Raw genomic sequence first — 10,845 nt, forward strand, 5'->3', positions numbered from 1 at the left:
AAATTAGTATAATTTTGATAAAAACTAAAGGTCTACAGCACCCGGTATTCCCAGGCGGTCACCCATCCAAGTACTAACCGGGCTCGACGTTGCTTAGCTTCAGTGATCGGACGAGAACTGGCGTTTTCAACGTGATATGGCCGTAGACACTGATGCGCTCTTCGAGACACGCTATTAACGCAGAGTTATAATAATGCTCACCAAGCCGTGACTATATTGTCCAATGGGCGTTCGCTGATTATTGCCACGTTTCTCATTAGCGTCTGTTGAAGCTTACTAAATGTCTACGGCCATATCACGTTGAAAACGCCAGTTCTCGTCCGATCACTGAAGCTAAGCAACGTCGAGCCCGGTTAGTACTTGGATGGGTGACCGCCTGGGAATACCGGGTGCTGTAGACTTTTTATTTATTTTTACATCTTGCTATCTTCATCGCGATCTTCGCGCTATCTTCATCTACATGTACATGTACATGTACATGTACATGAACATGTACTACGTATGCGTTATATATATATACATATACTATGTACTATGTACTATGTACTACGTACGTGTAGTGTGTAACAGTATATATAACTTTGCTGCTGCATTTCCGCGTCAAAACCCTTCTGGCAAGCGTGATCAATTAAAGCGCGACACTTTTTGTAGTCGAAGGATGTACTCTACTCGTGTATAACGAAAACTGTTGCAGCGTCCGATCTCAACATAAAAATAACATATTCTCACTTTTAATCCGAAGAAATCTCTTTTAAAGGAAGTTTGTTACTTTTTCTCGACATAAAGTGACGCGCTATCGTAGATCTTATTAGTTTACCGGCTATCTAATGTCTACGCGTGTAAAGACAGGTGAGTAGAAAGCGCCGTTCTTTGGCTTGTTCTTCTCATCTACGAGTTCGAAAGAAAACAGCCCTACATAGAAAGCTTTTACTTACGCGAACAGGTGTGTTAAAAAGATGTTCACGTCGAACCAAATAAAGCGATGCTTTAGAAATGGTGTAATAGCCTCCAAACGAGTACGCTCGCGTTCGACCGCCGCGCGAGTAGCTTCAACTCCTAACGAAACAATCGTAGTACGTCTACTATATACACGTGTAAATTAGGATTCGTTTGCTCTCTCAACATCTGAAAGAGCGGTTAATCGCGCTGCAACGAAACATTCATGCGTACCATGTAAATTAGGATTCGTTCGCTCTCTCAATATTTGAAAGAGCGGTCAATCGCGCTGCCGGTTATTCGTCCAGCTCGCTCATTAGCTATGAAAAGCTATCGAGTTACTTCGAACGTATAGCTTAAAACTTTGCCATTGCGTAACGAATATTCCCGGCTCAAACGAATCGTTGATATTGTGCAAATTAGGAGTCGTGTGTACTCTCATACTTCGATGGCGTGGTTGTTCGCGCTCGATAATATTCGACTCGTTCACTCATTGGCTAAACGCATAGCGCTCAAGATCTCGCCGATTCGTACGAAGGTTGCAGGCTCGTTACCGCCGCTTCACGCGCTTTAGATTATTTCGTCAGCATTTTGAAAACTACGGTAAATATTTTCCTTTTAAATAATTATAATTGCGTGGAAATGACCTTACGCGAAAGTAGGCTTTTCGCTAGAGATAGTTCCGCAAAGATAAAAACTGATGGAGCAACCTTAGCTACGCGCTGGCCCGCGCTCATCACCGAACTTAGTTGCCGTCGTAACGTAGATTCCACGTTCCGGTTTGTAAATCGTTTCGAAACTTTTTGACACAATTTACCTTTTAGACTTTTACGCATCCGCGAGTACGGTTTTGTTTCATCACGATCGAAGACGATCGCTCGAGTTTACATTACGAGAATGCGTATTTTGCGGCGAAAGGCCGAGTCGAGTTTCGTTTAGTTATTTATTTTAGCTTTTAGGTAAACTCGTAACGCCGACATACGAGTTGCGCAATTAAAAGAAAATCTTAACGCGAGTTTCTTGAGCTATTACGCCGCGCAAAATGAAAACGAATCGAAATTATATCCTCTTTAAAATGCACGGGTAGCAGCGGCGCATGGCTGGTGAAGATGAGGAGATTGAAGCTAGCCGGATAGCATCAAGTACTAATAATATTCATATTATCCAGTTTCGGCTAAAACCTTTGAATGGAAATGATTTTTTATTTTATATCAAAAGATAGAGCGAATTAAAAGACTTTTAAATGGAAATGATTTTTTATTTTATATCAAAAGATAGAGCGAATTAAAAGACTTTTAAATGGAAATGATTTTTTATTTTATATCAAAAGATAGAGCGAATTAAAAGACTTTTAAATGGAAATGATTTTTTGTTTTAAATCAAGAGATAGAGCGAATTAAAAGACTTTTAAATGGAAATGATTTTTTATTTTACATCAAGAGATAGAGCGAATTAAAAGACTTTCAAGCGGAAATGATTTTTTATTTTACATCAAGAGATAGAGCGAATTAAAAGACTTTCAAGCGGAAATGATTTTTTATTCTATATCAAGAGATAGAGTGAATTAAAGAAGCTTGAAAATTCTAAATTAGTATAATTTTGATAAAAACTAAAGGTCTACAGCACCCGGTATTCCCAGGCGGTCACCCATCCAAGTACTAACCGGGCTCGACGTTGCTTAGCTTCAGTGATCGGACGAGAACTGGCGTTTTCAACGTGATATGGCCGTAGACATTTAGTAAGCTTCAACAGACGCTAATGAGAAACGTGGCAATAATCAGCGAACGCCCATTGGACAATATAGTCACGGCTTGGTGAGCATTATTATAACTCTGCGTTAATAGCGTGTCTCGAAGAGCGCATCAGTGTCTACGGCCATATCACGTTGAAAACGCCAGTTCTCGTCCGATCACTGAAGCTAAGCAACGTCGAGCCCGGTTAGTACTTGGATGGGTGACCGCCTGGGAATACCGGGTGCTGTAGACTTTTTATTTATTTTTACATCTTGCTATCTTCATCCCGATCTTCGCGCTATCTTCATCTACATGTACATGTACATGTACATGTACATGTTCATGTACTACGTATGCGTTATATATATATACATATACTATGTACTATGTACTACGTACGTGTAGTGTGTAACAGTATATATAACTTTGCTGCTGCATTTCCGCGTCAAAACCCTTCTGGCAAGCGTGATCAATTAAAGCGCGACACTTTTTGTAGTCGAAGGATGTACTCTACTCGTGTATAACGAAAACTGTTGCAGCGTCCGATCTCAACATAAAAATAACATATTCTCACTTTTAATCCGAAGAAATCTCTTTTAAAGGAAGTTTGTTACTTTTTCTCGACATAAAGTGACGCGCTATCGTAGATCTTATTAGTTTACCGGCTATCTAATGTCTACGCGTGTAAAGACAGGTGAGTAGTAAGCGCCGTTCTTTGGCTTGTTCTTCTCATCTACGAGTTCGAAAGAAAACAGCCCTACATAGAAAGCTTTTACTTACGCGAACAGGTGTGTTAAAAAGATGTTCACGTCGAACCAAATAAAGCGATGCTTTAGAAATGGTGTAATAGCCTCCAAACGAGTACGCTCGCGTTCGACCGCCGCGCGAGTAGCTTCAACTCCTAACGAAACAATCGTAGTACGTCTACTATATACACGTGTAAATTAGGATTCGTTTGCTCTCTCAACATCTGAAAGAGCGGTTAATCGCGCTGCAACGAAACATTCATGCGTACCATGTAAACTAGGATTCGTTCGCTCTCTCAATATTTGAAAGAGCGGTCAATCGCGCTGCCGGTTATTCGTCCAGCTCGCTCATTAGCTATGAAAAGCTATCGAGTTACTTCGAACGCATAGCTTAAAACTTTGCCATTGCGTAACGAATATTCCCGGCTCAAACGAATCGTTGATATTGTGCAAATTAAGAGTCGTGTGTACTCTCATACTTCGACGGCGTGGTTGTTCGCGCTCGATAATATTCGACTCGTTCACTCATTGGCTAAACGCATAGCGTTCAAGATCTCGCCGATTCGTACGAAGGTTGCAGGCTCGTTACCGCCGCTTCACGCGCTTTAGATTATTTCGTCAGCATTTTGAAAACTACGGTAAATATTTTCCTTTTAAATAATTATAATCGCGTGGAAATGACCTTACGCGAATGTAGGCTTTTCGCTAGAGATAATTCCGCAAAGATAAAAACTGATGGAGCAACCTTAGCTACGCGCTGGCCCGCGCTCATCACCGAACTTAGTTGCCGTCGTAACGTAGATTCCACGTTCCGGTTTGTAATTCGTTTCGAAACTTTTTGACACAATTTACCTTTTAGACTTTTACGCATCCGCGAGTACGGTTTTGTTTCATCACGATCGAAGACGATCGCTCGAGTTTACATTACGAGAATGCGTATTTTGCGGCGAAAGGCCGAGTCGAGTTTCGTTTAGTTATTTATTTTAGCTTTTAGGTAAACTCGTAACGCCGACATACGAGTTGCGCAATTAAAAGGAAATCTTAACGCGAGTTTCTTGAGCTATTACGCCGCGCAAAATGAAAACGAATCGAAATTATATCCTCTTTAAAATACACGGGTAGCAACGGCGCATGGCTGGTGAAGATGAGGAGATTGAAGCTAGCCGGATAGCATCAAGTACTAATAATATTCATATTATCCAGTTTCGGCTAAAACCTTTGAATGGAAATGATTTTTTATTTTATATCAAAAGATAGAGCGAATTAAAAGACTTTTAAATGGAAATGATTTTTTATTTTATATCAAAAGATAGAGCGAATTAAAAGACTTTTAAATGGAAATGATTTTTTGTTTTAAATCAAGAGATAGAGCGAATTAAAAGACTTTTAAATGGAAATGATTTTTTATTTTACATCAAGAGATAGAGCGAATTAAAAGACTTTCAAGCGGAAATGATTTTTTATTTTACATCAAGAGATAGAGCGAATTAAAAGACTTTCAAGCGGAAATGATTTTTTATTCTATATCAAGAGATAGAGTGAATTAAAGAAGCTTGAAAATTCTAAATTAGTATAATTTTGATAAAAACTAAAGGTCTACAGCACCCGGTATTCCCAGGCGGTCACCCATCCAAGTACTAACCGGGCTCGACGTTGCTTAGCTTCAGTGATCGGACGAGAACTGGCGTTTTCAACGTGATATGGCCGTAGACATTTAGTAAGCTTCAACAGACGCTAATGAGAAACGTGGCAATAATCAGCGAACGCCCATTGGACAATATAGTCACGGCTTGGTGAGCATTATTATAACTCTGCGTTAATAGCGTGTCTCGAAGAGCGCATCAGTGTCTACGGCCATATCACGTTGAAAACGCCAGTTCTCGTCCGATCACTGAAGCTAAGCAACGTCGAGCCCGGTTAGTACTTGGATGGGTGACCGCCTGGGAATACCGGGTGCTGTAGACTTTTTATTTATTTTTACATCTTGCTATCTTCATCGCGATCTTCGCGCTATCTTCATCTACATGTACATGTACATGTACATGTTCATGTACATGAACATGTACTACGTATGCGTTATATATATACATATACTATGTACTATGTACTATGTACTACGTACGTGTAGTGTGTAACAGTATATATAACTTTGCTGCTGCATTTCCGCGTCAAAACCCTTCTGGCAAGCGTGATCAATTAAAGCGCGACACTTTTTGTAGTCGAAGGATGTACTCTACTCGTGTATAACGAAAACTGTTGCAGCGTCCGATCTCAACATAAAAATAACATATTCTCACTTTTAATCCGAAGAAATCTCTTTTAAAGGAAGTTTGTTACTTTTTCTCGACATAAAGTGACGCGCTATCGTAGATCTTATTAGTTTACCGGCTATCTAATATCTACGCGTGTAAAGACAGGTGAGTAGAAAGCGCCGTTCTTTGGCTTGTTCTTCTCATCTACGAGTTCGAAAGAAAACAGCCCTACATAGAAAGCTTTTACTTACGCGAACAGGTGTGTTAAAAAGATGTTCACGTCGAACCAAATAAAGCGATGCTTTAGAAATGGTGTAATAGCCTCCAAACGAGTACGCTCGCGTTCGACCGCCGCGCGAGTAGCTTCAACTCCTAACGAAACAATCGTAGTACGTCTACTATATACACGTGTAAATTAGGATTCGTTTGCTCTCTCAACATCTGAAAGAGCGGTTAATCGCGCTGCAACGAAACATTCATGCGTACCATGTAAACTAGGATTCGTTCGCTCTCTCAATATTTGAAAGAGCGGTCAATCGCGCTGCCGGTTATTCGTCCAGCTCGCTCATTAGCTATGAAAAGCTATCGAGTTACTTCGAACGCATAGCTTAAAACTTTGCCATTGCGTAACGAATATTCCCGGCTCAAACGAATCGTTGATATTGTGCAAATTAAGAGTCGTGTGTACTCTCATACTTCGACGGCGTGGTTGTTCGCGCTCGATAATATTCGACTCGTTCACTCATTGGCTAAACGCATAGCGTTCAAGATCTCGCCGATTCGTACGAAGGTTGCAGGCTCGTTACCGCCGCTTCACGCGCTTTAGATTATTTCGTCAGCATTTTGAAAACTACGGTAAATATTTTCCTTTTAAATAATTATAATCGCGTGGAAATGACCTTACGCGAATGTAGGCTTTTCGCTAGAGATAATTCCGCAAAGATAAAAACTGATGGAGCAACCTTAGCTACGCGCTGGCCCGCGCTCATCACCGAACTTAGTTGCCGTCGTAACGTAGATTCCACGTTCCGGTTTGTAATTCGTTTCGAAACTTTTTGACACAATTTACCTTTTAGACTTTTACGCATCCGCGAGTACGGTTTTGTTTCATCACGATCGAAGACGATCGCTCGAGTTTACATTACGAGAATGCGTATTTTGCGGCGAAAGGCCGAGTCGAGTTTCGTTTAGTTATTTATTTTAGCTTTTAGGTAAACTCGTAACGCCGACATACGAGTTGCGCAATTAAAAGGAAATCTTAACGCGAGTTTCTTGAGCTATTACGCCGCGCAAAATGAAAACGAATCGAAATTATATCCTCTTTAAAATACACGGGTAGCAACGGCGCATGGCTGGTGAAGATGAGGAGATTGAAGCTAGCCGGATAGCATCAAGTACTAATAATATTCATATTATCCAGTTTCGGCTAAAACCTTTGAATGGAAATGATTTTTTATTTTATATCAAAAGATAGAGCGAATTAAAAGACTTTTAAATGGAAATGATTTTTTATTTTATATCAAAAGATAGAGCGAATTAAAAGACTTTTAAATGGAAATGATTTTTTGTTTTAAATCAAGAGATAGAGCGAATTAAAAGACTTTTAAATGGAAATGATTTTTTATTTTACATCAAGAGATAGAGCGAATTAAAAGACTTTCAAGCGGAAATGATTTTTTATTTTACATCAAGAGATAGAGCGAATTAAAAGACTTTCAAGCGGAAATGATTTTTTATTCTATATCAAGAGATAGAGTGAATTAAAGAAGCTTGAAAATTCTAAATTAGTATAATTTTGATAAAAACTAAAGGTCTACAGCACCCGGTATTCCCAGGCGGTCACCCATCCAAGTACTAACCGGGCTCGACGTTGCTTAGCTTCAGTGATCGGACGAGAACTGGCGTTTTCAACGTGATATGGCCGTAGACATTTAGTAAGCTTCAACAGACGCTAATGAGAAACGTGGCAATAATCAGCGAACGCCCATTGGACAATATAGTCACGGCTTGGTGAGCATTATTATAACTCTGCGTTAATAGCGTGTCTCGAAGAGCGCATCAGTGTCTACGGCCATATCACGTTGAAAACGCCAGTTCTCGTCCGATCACTGAAGCTAAGCAACGTCGAGCCCGGTTAGTACTTGGATGGGTGACCGCCTGGGAATACCGGGTGCTGTAGACTTTTTATTTATTTTTACATCTTGCTATCTTCATCGCGATCTTCGCGCTATCTTCATCTACATGTACATGTACATGTACATGTTCATGTACATGAACATGTACTACGTATGCGTTATATATATACATATACTATGTACTATGTACTATGTACTACGTACGTGTAGTGTGTAACAGTATATATAACTTTGCTGCTGCATTTCCGCGTCAAAACCCTTCTGGCAAGCGTGATCAATTAAAGCGCGACACTTTTTGTAGTCGAAGGATGTACTCTACTCGTGTATAACGAAAACTGTTGCAGCGTCCGATCTCAACATAAAAATAACATATTCTCACTTTTAATCCGAAGAAATCTCTTTTAAAGGAAGTTTGTTACTTTTTCTCGACATAAAGTGACGCGCTATCGTAGATCTTATTAGTTTACCGGCTATCTAATATCTACGCGTGTAAAGACAGGTGAGTAGAAAGCGCCGTTCTTTGGCTTGTTCTTCTCATCTACGAGTTCGAAAGAAAACAGCCCTACATAGAAAGCTTTTACTTACGCGAACAGGTGTGTTAAAAAGATGTTCACGTCGAACCAAATAAAGCGATGCTTTAGAAATGGTGTAATAGCCTCCAAACGAGTACGCTCGCGTTCGACCGCCGCGCGAGTAGCTTCAACTCCTAACGAAACAATCGTAGTACGTCTACTATATACACGTGTAAATTAGGATTCGTTTGCTCTCTTAACATCTGAAAGAGCGGTTAATCGCGCTGCAACGAAACATTCATGCGTACCATGTAAACTAGGATTCGTTCGCTCTCTCAATATTTGAAAGAGCGGTCAATCGCGCTGCCGGTTATTCGTCCAGCTCGCTCATTAGCTATGAAAAGCTATCGAGTTACTTCGAACGCATAGCTTAAAACTTTGCCATTGCGTAACGAATATTCCCGGCTCAAACGAATCGTTGATATTGTGCAAATTAGGAGTCGTGTGTACTCTCATACTTCGACGGCGTGGTTGTTCGCGCTCGATAATATTCGACTCGTTCACTCATTGGCTAAACGCATAGCGTTCAAGATCTCGCCGATTCATACGAAGGTTGCAGGCTCGTTACCGCCGCTTCACGCGCTTTAGATTATTTCGTCAGCATTTTGAAAACTACGGTAAATATTTTCCTTTTAAATAATTATAATCGCGTGGAAATGACCTTACGCGAAAGTAGGCTTTTCGCTAGAGATAATTCCGCAAAGATAAAAACTGATGGAGCAACCTTAGCTACGCGCTGGCCCGCGCTCATCACCGAACTTAGTTGCCGTTGTAACGTAGATTCCACGTTCCGGTTTGTAATTCGTTTCGAAACTTTTTGACACAATTTACCTTTTAGACTTTTACGCATCCGCGAGTACGGTTTTGTTTCATCACGATCGAAGACGATCGCTCGAGTTTACATTACGAGAATGCGTATTTTGCGGCGAAAGGCCGAGTCGAGTTTCGTTTAGTTATTTATTTTAGCTTTTAGGTAAACTCGTAACGCCGACATACGAGTTGCGCAATTAAAAGGAAATCTTAACGCGAGTTTCTTGAGCTATTACGCCGCGCAAAATGAAAACGAATCGAAATTATATCCTCTTTAAAATACACGGGTAGCAGCGGCGCATGGCTGGTGAAGATGAGGAGATTGAAGCTAGCCGGATAGCATCAAGTACTAATAATATTCATATTATCCAGTTTCGGCTAAAACCTTTGAATGGAAATGATTTTTTATTTTATATCAAAAGATAGAGCGAATTAAAAGACTTTTAAATGGAAATGATTTTTTATTTTATATCAAAAGATAGAGCGAATTAAAAGACTTTTAAATGGAAATGATTTTTTGTTTTAAATCAAGAGATAGAGCGAATTAAAAGACTTTTAAATGGAAATGATTTTTTATTTTACATCAAGAGATAGAGCGAATTAAAAGACTTTCAAGCGGAAATGATTTTTTATTTTACATCAAGAGATAGAGCGAATTAAAAGACTTTCAAGCGGAAATGATTTTTTATTTTACATCAAGAGATAGAGCGAATTAAAAGACTTTCAAGCGGAAATGATTTTTTATTCTATATCAAGAGATAGAGTGAATTAAAGAAGCTTGAAAATTCTAAATTAGTATAATTTTGATAAAAACTAAAGGTCTACAGCACCCGGTATTCCCAGGCGGTCACCCATCCAAGTACTAACCGGGCTCGACGTTGCTTAGCTTCAGTGATCGGACGAGAACTGGCGTTTTCAACGTGATATGGCCGTAGACATTTAGTAAGCTTCAACAGACGCTAATGAGAAACGTGGCAATAATCAGCGAACGCCCATTGGACAATATAGTCACGGCTTGGTGAGCATTATTATAACTCTGCGTTAATAGCGTGTCTCGAAGAGCGCATCAGTGTCTACGGCCATATCACGTTGAAAACGCCAGTTCTCGTCCGATCACTGAAGCTAAGCAACGTCGAGCCCGGTTAGTACTTGGATGGGTGACCGCCTGGGAATACCGGGTGCTGTAGACTTTTTATTTATTTTTACATCTTGCTATCTTCATCGCGATCTTCGCGCTATCTTCATCTACATGTACATGTACATGTACATGTTCATGTACATGAACATGTACTACGTATGCGTTATATATATATACATATACTATGTACTATGTACTATGTACTACGTACGTGTAGTGTGTAACAGTATATATAACTTTGCTGCTGCATTTCCGCGTCAAAACCCTTCTGGCAAGCGTGATCAATTAAAGCGCGACACTTTTTGTAGTCGAAGGATGTACTCTACTCGTGTATAACGAAAACTGTTGCAGCGTCCGATCTCAACATAAAAATAACATATTCTCACTTTTAATCCGAAGAAATCTCTTTTAAAGGAAGTTTGTTACTTTTTCTCGACATAAAGTGACGCGCTATCGTAGATCTTATTAGTTTACCGGCTATCTAATGTCTACGCGTGTAAAGACAGGTGAGTAGTAAGCGCCG

The 10,845-nt window shown here is 40.0% G+C and overlaps 10 non-coding genes across 10 annotated transcripts; 5 read left to right on the plus strand and 5 right to left on the minus strand.

Moving 5' to 3' along the window:
- Positions 1 to 29: 29 nt before the first annotated feature.
- On the minus strand, positions 30 to 148 carry LOC137410332 (5S ribosomal RNA). The gene has a single exon (XR_010981139.1). It is a non-coding gene; the product is annotated as a 5S ribosomal RNA (ribosomal RNA).
- Positions 149 to 282: 134 nt separating this feature from the next.
- On the plus strand, positions 283 to 401 carry LOC137410254 (5S ribosomal RNA). Its single transcript, XR_010981065.1, has one exon. It is a non-coding gene; the product is annotated as a 5S ribosomal RNA (ribosomal RNA).
- A 2,149-nt stretch (positions 402 to 2,550) lies between these two features.
- On the minus strand, positions 2,551 to 2,669 carry LOC137410334 (5S ribosomal RNA). The gene has a single exon (XR_010981140.1). It is a non-coding gene; the product is annotated as a 5S ribosomal RNA (ribosomal RNA).
- A 134-nt stretch (positions 2,670 to 2,803) lies between these two features.
- On the plus strand, positions 2,804 to 2,922 carry LOC137410255 (5S ribosomal RNA). The gene has a single exon (XR_010981066.1). It is a non-coding gene; the product is annotated as a 5S ribosomal RNA (ribosomal RNA).
- A 2,086-nt stretch (positions 2,923 to 5,008) lies between these two features.
- Positions 5,009 to 5,127, minus strand: LOC137410335 (5S ribosomal RNA). Its single transcript, XR_010981141.1, has one exon. It is a non-coding gene; the product is annotated as a 5S ribosomal RNA (ribosomal RNA).
- A 134-nt stretch (positions 5,128 to 5,261) lies between these two features.
- On the plus strand, positions 5,262 to 5,380 carry LOC137410256 (5S ribosomal RNA). Its single transcript, XR_010981067.1, has one exon. It is a non-coding gene; the product is annotated as a 5S ribosomal RNA (ribosomal RNA).
- Positions 5,381 to 7,477: 2,097 nt separating this feature from the next.
- On the minus strand, positions 7,478 to 7,596 carry LOC137410336 (5S ribosomal RNA). The gene has a single exon (XR_010981142.1). It is a non-coding gene; the product is annotated as a 5S ribosomal RNA (ribosomal RNA).
- A 134-nt stretch (positions 7,597 to 7,730) lies between these two features.
- On the plus strand, positions 7,731 to 7,849 carry LOC137410257 (5S ribosomal RNA). Its single transcript, XR_010981068.1, has one exon. It is a non-coding gene; the product is annotated as a 5S ribosomal RNA (ribosomal RNA).
- Positions 7,850 to 10,002: 2,153 nt separating this feature from the next.
- Positions 10,003 to 10,121, minus strand: LOC137410337 (5S ribosomal RNA). Its single transcript, XR_010981143.1, has one exon. It is a non-coding gene; the product is annotated as a 5S ribosomal RNA (ribosomal RNA).
- A 134-nt stretch (positions 10,122 to 10,255) lies between these two features.
- LOC137410258 (5S ribosomal RNA) lies at positions 10,256 to 10,374 on the plus strand. Its single transcript, XR_010981069.1, has one exon. It is a non-coding gene; the product is annotated as a 5S ribosomal RNA (ribosomal RNA).
- The last annotated feature ends 471 nt before the right edge of the window (positions 10,375 to 10,845 follow it).

This window comes from Watersipora subatra, unplaced genomic scaffold (assembly GCF_963576615.1).
Source record: "Watersipora subatra unplaced genomic scaffold, tzWatSuba1.1 SCAFFOLD_128, whole genome shotgun sequence".
Lineage (NCBI taxonomy): Eukaryota > Metazoa > Bryozoa > Gymnolaemata > Cheilostomatida > Watersiporidae > Watersipora > Watersipora subatra.